At 43.2% G+C, this 19,154-nt stretch overlaps 1 protein-coding gene and 1 long non-coding RNA gene across 7 annotated transcripts in view; one reads left to right on the top strand and one right to left on the bottom strand.

The window, feature by feature from the left end:
- TNRC6C (trinucleotide repeat containing adaptor 6C) overlaps nucleotides 1–19,154 on the top strand; it is a 539,926-nt gene that overhangs the window by 399,664 nt on the left and 121,108 nt on the right. The window contains exon 1 of one of the 6 annotated variants that reach the window (XM_060764578.2): nucleotides 18,841–18,877. The exons of the other annotated variants lie outside the window; for them this stretch is intronic. The gene's annotated coding sequence lies outside the window, so the exon portion shown is untranslated. Of the gene's footprint in view, nucleotides 1–18,840; nucleotides 18,878–19,154 lie in introns of those variants that run through there. 6 annotated transcript variants of the gene reach the window in all.
- Nucleotides 1,214–19,133, bottom strand: LOC137096071 (uncharacterized). The gene is made up of 2 exons (XR_010909224.1): nucleotides 18,786–19,133; nucleotides 1,214–1,535 (listed from the first exon to the last, which is right to left on the bottom strand). It is a non-coding gene; the product is annotated as an uncharacterized lncRNA (long non-coding RNA).

The raw sequence follows: 19,154 nt of genomic DNA, 5'->3' as shown, positions 1-19,154 counted from the left end.
CACCTGCAAAAATATGCAGGTCACATGAATATGTTGCAGGTTTCAGCATTCACTTCAAGGTGCGATCCCTCACTGCCTCCCAAAATATAATGTTTTGGGTCAAGATTAAGACTGCACTTACAATGGGTAAAATGCTTCCGGATAGATCTGATCCAGAGCAGATCTAGCATCTGGGGCAAGAGTCCAGATGGGCTGGGACCTCATTGGCCCTGCTGAATTGTGACCTTGTCCTTGTCGATCAGACTTATATTCAACTAACTTGCTTTGCTCCTGCTTTACATACAAAGCTGCTCTCCAATCATACACATTTCAGAAGTCAGTTTAGACTTTTGTGCTGTCCAAGATCTATTTATGCTACATGAATAAGAGATGTTGAATTCTAAATCTGAATCTTCATTTCCGGTAATCAGAAGCCAAGTACCATAATTGGAATAAACAGTAAGTAATATTTACTTATGTTAACTTGATTGGAATGAAGTGTTTTGGCAGTGCAGCGCTGTGGTTTTTGGAGGCATTAGCATTTTCTTAAATCCTGGATAGCTGTGTATGGCTGGAGTGAACAGAATGGCCCCAGAAAACTACAGAGGCTGGAAAAAAAATCCGGTCCCATATGACTACAAACAAGGCAAAATCTGAAACAATGCTGTGAGGACTTATTAGGTTCATATCTAGGCCAGTCATCCTCAATGCCTATAAGGGACAGAAGCCTGCTATCATATTAATGCAGTTCTTGATATCCTAATCATAATTGTATCAGATTCTACACACATGAGCAGTATCCTGAACTTTGCTTTTCTTGTTTATTCATTCAGTTGTTTCCGACTCGTCGTGACCTCATGGACCTACCCACACTAGAGCTCCCTGTCAGGCATGGCCACCCCCATTTCCTTCAAGGTCAAGCCAGTCACTTCAATCCATCCATCCATCTTGCCCTTGGTTGACCCCTCTTCCTTTCTCCTTCCATTTCTCCCAGCATCATTATCTTTTCCAACCTTTCCTGTCTTCTCATCATGTGGCCAAAGTATTTCATCTTTGCCCCTAATATCCTTCCCTCCAGTGAGCACTCAGGCATTATTTCCTAGAGTGTGGACTGATTTGATCTCCTTGCAGTCCAAGGCACTCTCAGAACTTTCCTCCAACAACACAGTTCAAAAGCGTCTATCTTCCTTCACCCAGCCTTCCTTATGGTCCAGCTCTTGCATCCATAGGTTACTACGGGAAATACCATTGCTTTAATTTTGCTTATTATAACAAAAGATATAAGAAAACTTCAGAGTCATGAAATAAACCCCTCCAATGGTACTGACGGCCACTACACATAATGGGGACAAGTAAGCTAGCTAGATGCCTTCAAAGGGGGAGTGGACAAGTCTAGGGAAGAAAACTGATTAATGGCTAGTTATTATGACAACTTTATGGAATAGGCACATTCAAAGCCATCATGGCACGGAAGTAGCTTTTGCCTGAGATTGGGCTGCAGGAAGTTGGTTTCTTCATTCTCTGTTCATGGCTTCTTCAAGGCACTTAGCTGGACCCTGTGCAAAAAACGATTAAATTGGTGTTTAGTCTTGTTCAGCTGGACTCTAAGGAAATCACTGTGTCTGAACAAAGGAGAACATTTGCATATGAATATGTTTTGGGGCAGAACTTTTAATTCATGACAAGTGGAGGTGGGATTAAAGCCTCAATACTGCCCTGTAAGCCTCACTATTTGCTGGATGGCTTCTACCATTATTTATATCTATTCTTCATATGAGTGAGTGTATGTGTGCATGCACATGTGTGTATGTGTGTACATGCCCATCTGTTTTCAAGTCAACTGTCAGCTTATTGTGACCCCATGAACTTTATAAAAAGTATTCAGAAATGGCCTACTATTGCCTTCCTTTGAAAGATGGCCTACTTTACATTTATTTTAATCAATACATTATTAATTACCTTTGCATCCCCTGTGGTTTTGGGGCTGAATGATGGTGACTCACCCTGTTTTCTAACCACCAGCCACCTTCTATGTCTATGTAAAGTGCCACACAGCATATAGCATGCATGCACTTTCTTTTGTGTGTATGGGTGGTGAGTTTTTCATGATTACATGGCCGGACTGATTGTAAAGCAATTTACAAGCTGATGACACTTTTTTCCATTATTTATTTTTATTTCAAAAAATGATGCACATTTAATATATTGGAGGCTAAAAGTAAAAACATACATGAACCCGGAATCATTTCCTTGATATAAGGATACTTTGCAACGTGATGCTAGAAATAGTAAGGCTGAGGGGAGGGGGACAGAGAGCAAAAGCAAACCTAGATCCAATAAGAAATATTTGTTTCAGAATGAAATTACAGTGATAAAGCCTATTAAAAACATTCCTGGATAATTAATTGGACAAATTTAAATGTATAAAACTCCTGTAGTTCTCATTATGAGAGATGCATTATGATGCACAGCAAAATCCCTAAAGCAGAAACAAATATGTTCATTTGCAAGATCCGTGCCCCAGGAGATATCAGCAGTCAGGCATTTACAGCTAGGCTGGATCATGTAACCTGCCTGAGTTCAAACCTGTCTGAGTGATTTGGTCGGGCAATGGGAGCCCTCCGTTTGTCTTGGCCGCCTGCTGCCTGCCCAGCCAACCTCCCCTCCCTGCTCTCTGGCTTCTAGCCCCAGGGACTCTTCTGTTCAAACGCTCACACCTAGGCACATGTCACAATGAGCCATGCACTGGGCTCACAGCATTTCTGTAAAGCACAGTCAGGAGCCATCACTATCTGGCATATCTTTAAGAAGCTGGTACCTGATAAGACAGTTGCACCCAGTTACCCTACCAGGCTTTTTTCACAAACATCACAGTCTAGTGCACTGCTTCTTAAGCTATAGGTCCAGAAGCTAAATGGTGTCCCCTTTGCTCAAAGTTGGGGTCAAGAAAAATTTGGAAACAAGTAAAAGGTGTCTCGATGCCACCCATTTATACAAATTTGTCAGCAACAACATGCAGGACTCCACAGAAAATGGATTCCACAAAAAGGAAAGCCAGCCTGTCTAGCAAGCCTCACAAATGGTGGTTTATTATCACTAAAAGTTTGACTTTTATACCTGTTTTATGTGCCTATATACCTGGAATCACTTGAAATTTCTCAGGTGGAAATGGGTCATGTAGAAATAGTTTAAGAAACCCTGGTCAAGTATAAAATCGTGGATTTTTAGCAGGGCAAATTAATATCCTACAGTGGCGCAGTGGGTAAAACCCTTGTACTGGCAGGACTGCTGACCAAAAAGTCAGTGGTTCAATTTCGGGGAGTGAGGTGAGCTCCCATCTGTCAGCTTCAGCTTCCCATGTGGGGACATGAGAGAAGCCTCCCACAGGATGGTAAAACATCCAGGCATTTCCTGGACAACGTCCTTGCAGACAGCCAGTTATCTCACACCAGAAGTGACTTGCAGTTTCTCAAGTCACTCCTGACATGAAAAAAATCACCCAAATCAGCTGACAATGTAAGCTAAGTCTTAATTTTTCAAAACATTGTCACTTTTTACCCTTGAACAATGGTTCTTATGCTGCTTGATTCAAGGGACCAGCCATTATTTTTGTCCAGAGACTGGTTCATTGGGTAGAATTGTTTCCTTCCTTCCTGAAAACCCCCCAGAAACCTGCATCCAATGACTCAAGGATTGGGACCAGTCCATGGACCACCCCCTGAATACAATTGTTTTAGTACATATAATGGGCATTACGTATCCGTGCATCTGTAGCATTTTAAAACTAGGCCATTTCCCACATTGGGATTTTAATTCACAGGACTGATCCTCCAAATCACTTCCACATGAGAGGGATTTTAAAAAATGCTTGAGCATTGTAGTTCCCAATTATACAGCACTGCCACTGTACATAATACTTACAGAGCACCACCAGCAAAACAATCATGCCCTGGGACGGTAAAAGCAAACTCTCAGATTTTTTTTTTTTTTTTGTGGCTTATAGGTTTCTATGGAAAAGCTTCTTGTCATCTGATGTATTATGTGTAACCTCAAGCCACAATGATATATCATTAGACACAGTCACTTGGGATCCTTATTTCTTTATAATGTTTTCATGTACTGTGGGGTGATTTCGCTACAGCAGGCTGACGGAGCTGTTCCTGGGTCAGGCTGCAACTCAAATGGTAGAGCACATGTTTTGTAGGAAGAAGATCCAAAGTTCAACTTCAGAGGTCTTTCAGCAGAGCTCTTCTCTGACTGATTCCCTTCAAAAACACCGTGACTCTGTAGTGTCAACTTCATTTGTCCTGTGTGATCTTCCCCACCTCTTATGCCACTGCCACATTTCCCCCTACCTTTAACAGTAGCCAGACTGTCATGTAGACACTGAATAGATTACATTTGGTCCTGCTACTGGCCACTTTAGACATAATTTCCTTGCTTAATCGAGGGTGCCAAACTATTGAAGATGCAGCAACATGATGGTGCATCTTCATCAGTTGGCTTGCTTTAAAGAGGGATCAGTTTTGTGTTTTGGTGTGTGCACTGTGCCGCTGTCTTGTACCATTCAGTCCACCGTGAGTACACTCATCCTCTTGGTGGTGATGACTAAACTACATCTACTTATTCCCCAGACTCCACTCAAAGGTATGCTGAAAGGCATTGGAAATTATGCTGGTAATTAAGTGAGCAGGCCCCTAAGAGAAAGAGAGAGAGAGAATAAAATTAAAATGACAAAAGAATGGCGTAGCATTAACTACCCACAGTGATTTAAAGGATACAGATGAGAAGATGAAGATAGACACACCCAAAGTACAACCACTGAATGTAGATTTTTTTTATTAGCCCTATTTTTAAAAAATCCATGGTCTGGGTGAAAACAAAATGACTCAGTGGAGATTCGTTGTTTATATCATGCCCTGGCAATATGAGTCTGCCTGAGTTTTAACATCCTCAGGGAAGAACTTTTCTTGGACCCACTATTACTATAGGCATTTTTATTGAGGACATGGGAGAGAGCCTTCTTGGTGTCTGCTCCCTCATCAGGCCCCCTCGCTGCTCTCTTTGGTTTAGCCAGGTTTACCCGAGTCTTTGACAACTGGTTATGTGCCATATGCTTACAGCACATGGTGAAAATCCTGGAGTGTTTTTATTAATGGCTTTTCTAAATCATTGCAAAGTAGGGGCCACAGTGGCACAGTGGGTTAAGCCACTAACTGCAGAACTTGCTGATCAGAAGGCTGGCAGTTCAAATCTGTGGATGGGGTTAGCCTCAGCTTCTGCCAACCTAGCAGTTCAAAAACATGCAAATGTGAGTAGATCAATAGGTACTGCTTTGGCAGGAAGATAATGGCACTCCGTGCAGTCATGCTGGCCACATGACCTTGAAGGTGTCTACGGACAATGCTGGCTCTTTGGCTTAGAAATGGAGATGAGCATCACCCCACATGACATGACTAGACTTCAGGTCAAGGGGAAGCCTTTACCATGTTATGTTCAATATACCTTCATTTAAGGCAGTGGTTCTCAACCTGTGGGTCCCCAGGTGTTTTGGTCTACAGAAATCCCAGCCAGTTTACCAACTGTTAGAATTTCTGGGATTTGAAGGCCAAAACATCTGGGGACCCACAGGTTGAGAACTACTGATTTAAAGTATATTAAGGTTCCAACCCAGATTACCTGTCTGAACATATCTCCCCCTATGAAACATCTCAGAGGTTAAGATTGTCCAGGTTAAGATTGTCGATCCCATTCCCCTTGCAGGCACGACTGGTGGGGACAAGAGACAGGGCCTTCTCGATGGTGGCCCCTCGGCTATGTAACTCCCTCCCCAGGAAAATTAGATCAGCTCCCTCCTTTCTGACCTTCAGGAAGAAAGTTAAATCCTGGTTTTGGGACCAAGCATTTGTACAATCATTCCCAGTGCAACAATGATTTCTCAGTGCAATAATGAACAATGCAAATGACAATTGGAATGGCTCCTGGAATATGCCTTTGGACTGTGTGATTTTAAGTAATTATTTTAAGTGATATGCTTTAATTATGTGATTTTAAAGTATATGTTGTTTTATTTTTTACATACTCAAGGCATCAAATTGTGCCTTTGCTGTGAGCCACCCAGAGTCCCCTTAAGGGTGAAAAAGGCAAGATATAAATGTGGCAAATAAATAAATAAATAAATTGGGTTTTTTTAAAAAAAACATTTTGTCTATGCCTTGCTTTAACAGTTTCTGTTTAAGCTTATTTTATAAGCCACCCTGGGTCTCACATTGGCAGAAGAGGAAGATATACATTCACCACAATAAATAAAAACAAAAAGAATAAATCCACCATGCCAATGACAACCAATTTCCACAGTTTTGTCACCAGTGTAGAGCATGTGGCTTAGGGGACTCTGGAACCTGTCATCCACAAAGTAACTTTCCTAAGCTCTGGCAAACCATCAACCACATTGTGTGACCTGGCAGGCACTTGAAAATCCCTCACCCTTCTCAGAGGGACCTCAACAAAACAACATTCCTCAAGCCTGCCTGTTTGCATGTGATTTTTGTCACCACGTGTTGAATAGGGTTATGCCAGATCATCTTAATCCGCAAATCCACACCACCCAGCAATGAAAGGAATGTACAATGATTTAGTGTGGCTTTCCTTTGAAAATTCTCTTTAGAGAACCTATTGTCCTTATATCTAAGATTGTGACTAATTGGTTACGCTCTTTAAGATGACTGAATTATACCTTTCTCTTAGAGCAGTATATTATGATTAGAGGAGCTGATCAAAGGTGTGGGTTGCCTCTATATTCCCCTTCATTATCTTAATATCGCTGAGAAATAGACCTCTAATGATCTATATTGCCATAAAATTTCTAGCTTGGTGCATGTGGGTCAGTGATTTCTGGAAAATCAAAGTGCCCCCACAAGACAATTCAGAGATGAATTGACAGGATCTGGCAAGAGGCAAGTCATAGCTTTTGAAAGATGGGGTGCGCATTGGAAGCACAATGCCAGTAGGACACGTAGGGAGTCCATCTCCCTCCCCAGCACCGCTTTCCCTGGACTGGACTGACAAGCTCACAGCCAAGGTAGGCCTTATTGGGGTTTCACTTCCTTGCTTCAAGTCTAAAGGTGAACAAGGAGTTGTGTGTGCACATGTACATGGGATAAACAAATGAAAAAAACATGACAACATGCAACTTTCCAAATATTATTGGATCCCAGCTCACATTAGCCCTCACTATGGATTGTACTGGTAAAGGCTGACGGGAGTTGCGCTTCGTCATAATCTCCATCATCAAGAACAACAAAAATGCATTTTCACTTATAGCCTACCCTTTCCCCCAAAATGCAACTCAAGGTGGCTCACAAAGGGTAAAATATAATCTCAGCCCTTGCATCAAAATGTGCCAAGTAAATTTTGCCAAATCTGATTCGTCCAGAAAAGAAACTAGACGTTCAAGAAAATCTTTCTGTCTGTTTCTGTCTGAGCTCACAGCACATCAGAATTACAACAGGCATATCTCGTATTGCACTGGGTACTGGCTTAACCATTACATTAACCAGGGAGATGATCTGTTGTTGTTGTTTTAAAAAAAAGCACCACATGCATGTTTACCTCATGTGTTGCTATTTTTATTATTTAGAAGAACACCAGAAATATTTGCAAACCCACTCTCTGGAGCTCATCCCTAGAGACAGGCAGGAACAATAAGTTTGGAATGAACACAGCTAAGGATCCTCTCAACTCAGCTTTTTGCTTTTACAAATCTTGTAGTTGTCTTCTCTTTAAATTCTTAGTAGTGATTTTGTGTTTCCTGCAGAGTGGCCAAGTACAGCAATGAAATTCCAGTGTTCCTATATAACTGTTCTGGAATGTGGCCAGAACACCTGGCTAATAATTTTGCCATCTAACTCACACCTACTCATATAACAAATATGGTAGTGGGGGGACTACAATGTGATGGCGTGTGAGTATGTGCCTTCAAGTCCCCCATTGACTCATTGGCGACCTCACAGATTTCATAGGGTTTTCTTGGGAGAACTTTATTTTAACTGGTTCCACCAAATTTAAGAATTTATAGTGTTATTGTTGAGCAGGTGCCAGAGGGAGAAAAAAACCCTTGAAGACTTTGTTTTGGCTCTGTGTGGGAAAAATATTACTTACTCATTGTTTTTTTCATATGGAATATGGCTCAATTGTGCTGGTGAGCCTTCTGTTGTTTTTGAATTGGAGCAAATTATGAATTTACTGAAGCAGGACTGGGATTGGTGCCACTGCAAAGGGTACTGGTTTGTGAATAATAATAATATATCAATATGCACAGTCCAAGAAAGAGGGATTTTTGAGTCATAAAATAGATTGGGTTATAATCATTGTCTGCTACTGACACTGGCACAGCTTTTTCCTTTCACCATTAGAATCATAGAATCAAAGAGTTGGAAGAGACCTCATGGGCCATCCAGTCCAACCCCCTGCCAAGAAGCAGGAATATTACATTCAAATCACCCCTGACAAATGGCCATCCAGCCTCTGCTTAAAAGCTTCCAAAGAAGGAGCCTCCACCACACTCCGGGGCAGAGAGTTCCACTGCTGAACGGCTCTCACAGTCAGGAAGTTCTTCCTAATGTTCAGATGGAATCTCCTCTCTTGTAGTTTGAAGCCATTGTTCCGCTTCCTAGTCTCCAAGGAAGCAGAGAACAAGCTTGCTCTCTCCTCCCTGTGGCTTCCTCTCACATATTTATACATGGCTATCATATCTCCTCTCAGCCTTCTTCATATCTCCTCTCAGCCTTCTCATTAATCAGAACTGTCCTTGTCAAATTGAGATAGTTGGAGGTTACGAGTCATATCCTTTGATTAATTAATCTATGTCATCCAATTTTTCAGCCGGTTTTAAAATGTCCCAGTTTCTCTCACCTCCGTCCACTTTCTCCCTTTGTCCTCAGTTTGTTTCAGTTGCTGCAAACTGAATTCCAAGTGCAATAGTATCTTGCCCTCAAGGTCCTGGGCCTCCCTAAACTACCCAGCTTAGAATTCTGCAGAAGGCAGCCATAGGATTGAAAGTGGGATGCACACTCTTTACCTTCTGTGTGTGTATGTGTCAGGAGCAACTTGAGAAACTGCAAATCGCTTCTGGTGTGAGAGAATTGGCCATCTGCAAAGACGTTGCCCATGGGACGCCCGGATGTTTTGATGTTTTCCCATCCTTGTGGGATGCTTCTCTCGTGTCCCCGCATGGAGAGCTAGAGCTGACAGAGGGAGCTCATCCGTGCTCTCCCTGGATTTGAACCTGTGACCCGTCGGTCTTCAGTTCTGCCAGCACAAAGGTTTAACTCATTGTGTCACTGGGGGCTCTTTACCTACTCTTTAAGCCAGGCCCGTAGCCAGGATTTCGTTTCGGGGGGGGCTAAAAAAATTTCAGGGGGGGTTCGGGGGGGGCTGAGTTTCGGGGGGGGGGCTGAGTCTGAGTGAAAGAGGGTCTAGCCTAGCAAACCTTTTGTATCATTACCCGAATACCCCCATGCATATGGGATATATTGAGTATGGTGATCAGATCATGATATGAATAAACATAACAGTTTAAATAATGCACCAGTAAGGCCTTTTCGCGAACCACCATGAGAATTTCGGGGGGGGGGGGGGCCTGAAGCCCCCCGAGCCCCCCCCCCCCTGGCTACATGCCTGCTTTAAGCTCTAGTCTGATGTCATATCAGTAGAGAGGGAAGGAGTGGGTGATTAAATATTTCACATTAACAGAGAACACTAATGTTCAACCTGTAAATAATCTCTAATATTACAGGTGCACTATGGAAATGGCCAGTGTATGATTGGCAGGAACCAAATCTAGGGTCAACCTGCCCTGGAAGAGGTGAGAATATGACAGTAGAGAAATAGTGATGGAAAAATCTCCTTTTGAGCCAGGAATCATTTCCCTATAACATGATCTAATTCATACTATAAGAAGCCAGTGCAAATCACTCCCTCAGTATATAATATGAGCAATCAGATAGAAGGCTAGGCCAACATCTTCTCCTGATCTGGAACCCTTTCACACCACTCAGTGGAAGTGCTATGATTCAATTTGAACTGCCAGAGGAGCCTTGGAGGGAGGGACCTTTAGAATGATAGAGCCTGGGATTTGCAGTGGGGGGGGGGGGGACACCTTTAAAATGCAAAATATTTCAATGTTTAATCTTATGCCTGCAGTCTGAAATGCTACCTTTTAGAAATGGATAAACCTCCTGAGGTTATTCATATGTTTTGCACTCACTTCACCTAAGTTTCATTTCAGGCAAAATACTAGATTAAACTGGGTTGCTGATCCAGCGTTGCCACACATTAGATATCCCGTGCTTCCCACCGCCTCTGTGCATTTAACACACACACATGCAGTAGAGAGGTACTATTTCTCACAGATGACACTAATAGTAACAACTGACCCTAGAATAGGCTTCTCCTGCCAAGCTTGCCACCTATCTGATCATCACTCAACAGAGGTGACAGAGCTGGGAGAATTAAGGGCTTCTTTATGGAGAAGAACAGCGATAGAGAAAAATAGCAAAAGCCCGTCTGACAGAAGTGCTAGATATGGTTTGAAGGAAAGCTGTGCATCACAGAGGGAGGGAGGGTGGCATGGGCTGTCCCCACCTCATTCCCAAATGGGCTCTCCAGAGGGCTTGTAACCCAGGGCAGATACAAATATGCAGGCTTAGGTGAAAAACTGGAAGCACAAGAATACAGAGCTATGGCATACAATTGCAGCAAAGGGCTCCATTACATATTACATTGGATTTTATTTGTATCCCACCCTCTTTCAATGAATTCAAGGCAGTGTGTGTGGTTCTCATTCCCTTTTATATCATCTCTAAAATGGAGGCAGTCAGGTGGACAGTCATGTGGCATAATGTAAAATAAACCATGTGTAGTTTACGTTGGATCAGCCCACATACTGCCTTATCAGAGAAAGAAAATATGCCACATAGATGAACAATAAAGAACAATTAGTTTGCTCTTCTCAGTTCAGAACAACATATATACACAATGTGATCAGTTGCACCAACTCATATAATGTCCTTTTATGAGAGACTAAAAATGGTCTTTTCTGTGTCCATATGAGAGACCTTTCAGCAGCCAGAAGCAAATCAGTCTGCCTCTCTCGGCTTCTCTCTGCACCGGCATAGCTCAAGCTTGAACAAAAATGTAACAGTATCCAAAAGTCCCAGGCTCAGTCATCTCCCCGGGCATTGCCCAACCAATCAGCTTCATGCATCTTATTTTGCAGTTGACACACACACACACACTGATTCCTTGCATGCACCAACAAGTCATTGGTCAAAGGCCACCAGTGACTTTTATGGTTCTGTGGGAAATTGAGTCTGAATCTTCAGCTGAAAGAGAGCCAAAGTGATGTTATGCTTTGAAGGTTGAATTAAGGTTCTGAGGGCCACGGTTTGAGTCCCTTCTTGATCATGGAAATCTACTGGATGACCATGGACAAGTCAAACTCTCTCAGCCTCAGAGGAAGGCCATGGGATGCACCTTGCCAAGAAAACCCAACAACAGGTTCACCTTAGTTGGAAGGTTCACCCATCAGTTGGAAATGACTTGAGATCGCACAACAGTAACAATGACCAATCTAATAGCTATGAAAAATAAAGGAGAATTCTGTAGCAGAGTTTGGGGGAAACACTGGTTGGAGATTTCTGCACCCAGAATCCCCACCCATTATAGAAACTGCATGTAATCTTGGACAAGGCAGGAGACTGACAGCAGGGATTTGTGTATGGGGAAAGATGCTTTGGGTTGCCCGGAAACTAACAAAACGAGTACCATATTGCAGGATTCTGCAAATGTAAACACAGAAATGGCAACAATGCTCATCGTTCCTGGAGGAACCACTGCTTTGGAAATCTAAGACTCACTGATATTCTTTCCCTCTTGTTGCCCAATGCTTTTTAAAGAAAGTGTGTGGTAGTGGTTTGAGTGCTGAACTATGACCCTGGAGACAAGATTCGAATCCCCATTCTCTCAGCCTCAGAGGAAGGGAAGGAAAACCCCTCCCAACAATCTTGCCAAGAAAACAAGAAAACCCTGTGATAGGTTTCCCCTTGGGTCGAGATAAGTCAGAAACGACTTGAACATAACAACAACAGCAAGCCCCTTAGGCTATAAGCTTTCACTGAGTTCACTTGCAGGGGTTCTCCAGTACACTGGATATAAAAATACTGATTTAACATGCCAAGCAAAAAGATAATGTATTAGAAGCCATTTTCAAAGACACCATTTTTATAAAAAAAAACTCCGTATATTCCTCATATCGTATTATGCAAGATAACTTTTTCTATATGAATATTTTTGATAGTCCAGATAAATTTATTATAAGCATGGGTAACTTAAATCTCTCCTACCGTAATCCAGTGGGGGCAAGAAGCAGCGGAAGAAAATGTTGTTCTGAACACCAAATTATGGTAATTTAAGAATGCTTGTCTGGTACTTGTATCGATAGCTTTAATGTGCCCTTATAGTTCCATCAAAATTTTCCCAGCTCAGTTCCCTATACACACATAGTTGGGAATTGTAAATAAGCAGTTGGTTGACATTAGATTTATGCAAAACATTATCCTGTAGTGCTATCAATGAAGCCACAGCATGAAATGGTTGCTTTCTTTCCTTTATGCTAGAGCATATGCATACGCCCAAATACAAGCTAAATTTGTATTGTCGAAGGCTTTCATGGCCGGAATCACTGGGTTGTTGTGGGTTTTTTCAGGCTATATGGCCATGTTCTAGAGGTATTTCCTCCTGATGTTTCGCCTGCATCTATGGCAAGCATCCTCAGAGGTAGTGAGGTCTGTTGGAACTAGGAAAAGGGGGTTTATATATCTGTGGAATGACCAGAGTGGGACAAAGGACTCTTGTCTGTTGGAGCTAGGTGTGAATGTTTCAACTGACTACCTTGATTAGCATTTGATTGCCTGGCAGTGCCTGGAGCAATCTTTTGTTGAGAGGTGATTAGATGTCCTTGTTTGTTTCCTCTCTGTTGTTGTGCTGTTCTAATTTTAGAGTTTTTTAATACTGGTAGCCAGATTTTGTTCATTTTCATAGTTTCCTCCTTTCTGTTGAAATTGTCCACATGCTTGTGGATTTCAATGGCTTCTCTGTGTAGTCTGACATGGTGGTTGTTGGTGTGGTCCAGGATTTCTGTGTTCTCAAATAATATGCTGTGTCCAGGCTGGTTCATCAGGTGCTCTGCTATGGCTGACTTCTCTGGTTGAAGTAGTCTGCAGTGCCTTTCATATTCCTTGATTCATGTTTGGGCGCTGCGTTTGGTTGTCCCTATGTAAACACGAATCAAGGAACATGAAAGGCACTGCAGACTACTTCAACCAGAGAAGTCAGCCATAGCAGAGCACCCGATGAACCAGCCTGGACACAGCATATTATTTGAGAACACAGAAATGTTGGACCACTCTCACAACCACCATGTCAGACTACACAGAGAAGCCACTGAAATCCACAAGCAAATAGAATGGAGTCATAGTGCTATAGCAGTGTTGTGTGAACGGGTCCACAGGTTCTTGTGAAGAATGTCAACAACAATGGATGCAACTCAAGAGGATAAGAGAGCAACTACAGATTTGAATTGCGGAATACATAAGTAAAGGTAAAGGTTTTCCCCTGACATTAAGTCCAGCCGTATCCGACTCTGGGGATTGGTACTCATCTCCATTTCTAAACCGAAAAGCTAGCATTATCCGTTGACACCTCCAAGATCATGTGGCCAACATGACTGCATAGAGCACCGTTATCTTCCTGCCAGAGCGGTACCTATTGATCCACTCACATTTGCAGGTTTTCAAACTGCTAGGTTTGCAGAAGCTGGGTCTTGCAGCGGGAGCTCACACCGCTCCCTGGATTCAAATCTGCAACCTTTCGATCAGCAATTTCAGCAGCTCAGTAGTTTAACCCACTGCACCATTGGGGGCTCCGGGAAATACATAAAGGAGTGTAAGTTCAAAGAAACATGAACAGAACCACAAAGTTAATAATGTGGAATACACACCTATCAAACGTTATCCTTTATTAACAATTATCCAAAAACACAGGGAGAAATGTATAAACAATAAACAAAAATCTTGTTTTATGGCAACAAACAAAACATTAGCTCAAAACTCAGCAGTCATGAAAGACATTGCAAGAAACCAGTGGCCTCGAAAAGGATCCAGAAGCAAAATAAAAAATAAAATAAATAAATAAATGGGGTGCGGGAGAAATTGCCCTTTTCATAGAAAGCATTCCATCACTGATGTGAGTCAATTTGTGATTAATGGTCACCATTTTGGAAGATTCCAACAAAATGCATGCCTCCTGCCCCCAATGCATCTGGAAACCCAGTTCCAAACTTGATAAGAGTATTTAACAGAACTCACCTTAGAGTTACCTTTTGGATAGCATCTGCCTTCTGTATTAGAAATTTGGTTTTCCCCCCAGTTTGTATTTAGTTGATATGAAACGTGTATGTTGTGTATGACTTTTAGAGACCGCATTAATTTAATGGGATTTACTTAGACTAGGAATACACAGAGGTGGTTTTGCCATTCCCGTTTCTGAAATATACAGTACCTGGAATTCTTTGGTCTTCCATCCAAGTACTAACCAGGGCCGACCCTGCTTATCTTCCAAGAAACAGGCAGGGCATAAGACTGTAGTATCTAGTGTTTTAAATCATACATTTAAAACTGCACCCAACTCATGACATTCATAACTGGAAGAAAACCTGGAGGTAAATCTTATCCTAAAGGTAATGCTTGGCATGCTTTCTTTCAGTACAGCAAAACAAACCATTTTCATCAGAGAGCAGTTGTATATATTACTTCATTTGTGACACTGCAATCACATTACGGCCTGTTAATTAGACTGCTCTGCATCAGCAACAAAGCACGTGGCTGTGCCCATTCTGTTTTAGCAGGCTTTTGGCTTATGTCAGAGGCAGAATCCCTTCTGAAGGTATCAATGAAACAACCTACTGTTTTGTTTGTTTTTTGCTTTTGGGTTGATTGTGGGGATGGGGGGAAGGTTGCAGGTGTTGACCTATATTAATGAGCCTTTCCAAGTTGGCTCAATGTGGTAAGTAGAGCAAATTATGCGCTGAATTTGTTGCTCAGTTCCTCCTGGGTAACTTTCCCAGCTAGATTTATTTACATGCTAGCAGGACGAATAATTATTTAAATGTTTGTCCCAGCTTTCAAGTCACCAGTCAACTTATGATGACCCCATGAAGTGTAGGGTTTTTTCTCGTTCCTTCCTCTGAAATATAGCCCACACAAGCATGGTATTCATTGGCAGCCTCCCATCCATGTATTCACCAAGGCTGTCCTTGCTTAGTTTCCAAGATCAGACAAGATCTGTTGCCTTTAAGGTATCGAAGGCTTTAATAAGTCTTACCCTTAATGGTTAGTACTTTTTGAGAGAGAGCAAAAGGTGAACGACAAATCTAGCTTGCAAAATATACTTTTCATGCACACAAATCTTGTTGCCTGGCCTAGAAAACAGTTTGTTCTAAATACAAAGCTCTGGTATGCATCTTTTTGTGGGTTTCTCCCCCCTTCGCTTTGTTCTGGACTTCTCTTTCAATGGTTTCTGTGAACAATGTGGTCTCCCTCCAGTGGCAAAAATGGTTCTAATTATATTCCCATTCCTGTGAACTAGAGACACTGTCTGACGGATCCTCAGGAGGCTAAAAATAGAGCTATTGTCCACTGAAGGGGGAAGGGTGTTCCAGGGCTTCACACTCACAGCTTGTTACTCGGGTACGATTGCCTACAGTATACACTCATCCCACTTTCTCTTTGAGCTGCAGCAAAGGACAGAGTGCAAAAACACCAGCAGGCATTGACTAGAATTCAAACCAGACAGGAATTGAAGACTCTTTAACAAAGAACATCAAGGCTGGGCACCTTTGGCCATCCAAATATCTGGAATTCACCTCTCAGGTGCCCTGAGTTGCATCACATGCATGCCGTACCCCCTCCCCCACCCCAGTAATTGGGTGGAAGATGCTTTTGCAGTTTGAACTCTGCTTTCAGCCATTGTAGTAAACCAGGATACAAGGGAAAATAAGAGGAGGAGAGAGAAAATGGGACATTTCCAAAGGTGAGATGGCAGAGAATTAATTGGGACTGTCCCTGTGAAATTGGGACCGTGGGAGGGTATGGTGTGGCCAAAAAATAAGAATTTGTGAGAGTTGCAGTCCAAAATATCAGCAGAGTCAGAGAGTGCCTCTACGCCAGTGGTTCCCAACCTGTGGGCCATGGCCCAGCAGTGGGCGGTGAGAATGAAAATCCGGTCCATGAACCTCCTTCCTCTTTATTTATTTTATTTCCGCTCCTTTCCGCAGAGCTGACTAGCCCCGCCCCTTTTAATACTAATGTTGGAAAGTGGTCCCTGGTAAAGTGGTCCTTGTTCAAGTGGTCCCTGGTGAAAGTGATCTCTGGTAAAGTGCACCCTGGTCATAAAAAGGTTGGAAACCATTGCTCTTGCTGTTGGATTAATACAGTTTGACATCACTTTAACTGCCATATTTGAATGCTATGGCATCCTGGGATTTTTAGTTTAACAAGGCCTTTAGTCTTCTCTTCCAACGAGTGCTGGTGCCTTACCACACTACAACTCCCAGAGATCCATAGCATTGAGCCAAGGTAATTAAAGAGGTGGCAAACTGCATTAATTCTACAATGCAGATGCATCCAAAATTTACCTCGAACTAATACAAATAAATAGCAATGACTTTTAAATCAGAGTACCAGTAATGAAGATAGCATGATCCTAAAGGGCTCACAGAGATGTCATTGAAGCAGAGAACTCATAGAACAATCCTAACTAAACAAGTAAAACCATAAAATGGATGAGACCTCAACAGCTATCCCATCTAACCCCCTGCCATTACGAAATCCTCCTTCATTGGCAAAGCTCTAAACTGGGAATAATTTCTGGCCTTGTGTAGGGCTGCCATGCATTTTTAATTGTTTGCTCAAATGTTGTCAAATTTCCCATGAAACTGTGCTGCCGCTGCCACCGCTCCTGCTGGTTAAAGTGGCTGATTTACTTATCAAATTTGCCTTTTCACAACTTGCTTTTAAAACAGAGAATTGCTATTATTCAGTCTGCACACAGAGGCGAGGTATGCTCAGTGAACCTGTCAGTTGTAGAAACCTTACCTGATGACAGAAAGTTTAGGTGATCCTGCAACCCAATGGGAAAGCTTAGTGCCTAGGGCAAGCAGCAATTCTTTGCTCCATAACACTGGGGGGGGGGGGGGGGGGGGAGAGAATATTTTAGGGGTGGCACTACCAGGGCAGGATAGGTAGGGACCGCACCAAACTGCACGATACGATCCATGTAGATATGGTTAAACCGCTGAGCTGTGGAACTTGCTGACTGAAATGTTGGCAGTTTGAATCTGGGGAGCGGGGTGAGCTCCCGTTGTTAGCCCCAGCTTTTGCCAACCTAGCAGTAAGAAAACATGAAAATGTGAGTAGATCAATAGATACCGCTTCAGTGGGAAGGTAACGGTGCTCCATACAGTCATGCCGGCCACATGACCTTGGAGGTGTCTATGGACAACGCTGGCCCTTCGGTTTAGAAATGGAGATGAGCACACCTCCCCCCCCCCCCGAGTTGGACACAACTAAACTTAATGTCAGGGCAAACCATTTGGGGTTGGGCTAGATGGCCCTTGTGGTCTCTTCCAACTCTATGATTCCTCTGTTCCCCAACCTTCTCTGGTTCCTCTCAGGATTTGGGCCAAACAGCAGGTTCAAATCCTGCATTTGGGGGAGGGGGGGGGGTAGTATTATTATTATTTAAAGGTCTAGATTGCTTCAGGTGTTTTTTTCAAACCTGGGATAAACCTGAAAATCCAGCCTCAGGCTGATATGGAACGTATCAGGGGATTTGGGCCGGCATAGGAGGGCCCTCACTTGCAAGGGATAGAAATGGTGTGGGTTAGGGGAACACCCATCTTCCCAAAGGGGAAAAAAGAGACACAACACAACTCGATTCAGTACATGTTTATTTTGAGACCCATCACAAGTGAACCCAAGAATAGTTGACAAAAAAATGAACCCATGGGTTGCTGTGACTTTTCCGGGCTGCATGGCCATGTTCCAGAAGCATTCTCTCCTGACGTTTCACCCACATCTATGCCAGGCATCCTCAGAGGTGGTGCGCTCTGTTAGAAACTAGGCAAGTGGGGTTGATATATCTGTGGAATAATATCCAGGGTGGGAGAAAGAACTCTTGTCTGCTGGAGGCAAGTGGGATTGTTGCAATTGGTCACCCTTGATTAGCACTGAATGGCTTTGCAGCTCCAAAACCTGGCTGCTTCCTGCCTGGGGAATCCTTTGTTGGGAGGTGTTAGCTGGCCCTGATTGTTTCCTGAGTATTATTATTTTTTTGTGTTGCTCTTTATTTACTGCATTTTAAATACTGGTAGCCAGATTTTGTTCATTTGCATGCTTTCACCCTTTCTGTTGAAATTGTCCGCATGCTTGTGGGTTTCAATTGCTTCTCTTTGTAGCCTGAGTTTGTAATCTGACTCCTCAAATTCCGAGGATGCCATAGACATGGGCGAAACGTCAGGAGAGAATGCTTCTGGAACATGGCCAGACATCCCGGAAAACTCACAGCAACCCAGTGATTCCGGCCACGAAAGCCTTCGACAACACACCTCCTCTCCTCTCCCCTGAACCTGGAGCGCTTTGCCTTCCGGCTCAGCACAACCGCGGGCGCTTCCCTGTGGTGCTGGCTACCTGCAAAGCGGGAGGTGCGCATGCGCCGTCCGACTCCTTCCACGGCAGATGAAGCAACACACAAGATGGACGGAGCCGAGAAGCCTCGCAAGGTAACAGCGCCGTAGAGAGAGAACGCAGAAGCCTCGCCTCTGCCGCTCGCTTTCCCTCTCTCTCGAAAGGGCGGAGCTACCCTGACCCTCTCCCCGGTCTCATTGGCTCGTCTCCGCATCTTATTTGCATCATATTTGCATGTCGCCGAGCTCGCTTTTTATGCCTTAGCCTCCACCGTCACGTGACTCGTGAAGGGGGACGAGACTTCCTGTTTGAGGTCAGGCAGTAAGTAGAGGGAGGAGGAAAAGGAGGAGGAGGAGGGAGGCATTCTCGCGT

This window comes from Anolis sagrei, chromosome 2 (genome assembly GCF_037176765.1).
Source record: "Anolis sagrei isolate rAnoSag1 chromosome 2, rAnoSag1.mat, whole genome shotgun sequence".
Classification (NCBI taxonomy): Eukaryota; Metazoa; Chordata; class Lepidosauria; order Squamata; family Dactyloidae; genus Anolis; species Anolis sagrei.
This window is presented reverse-complemented; position numbering and strand designations above follow the sequence as displayed.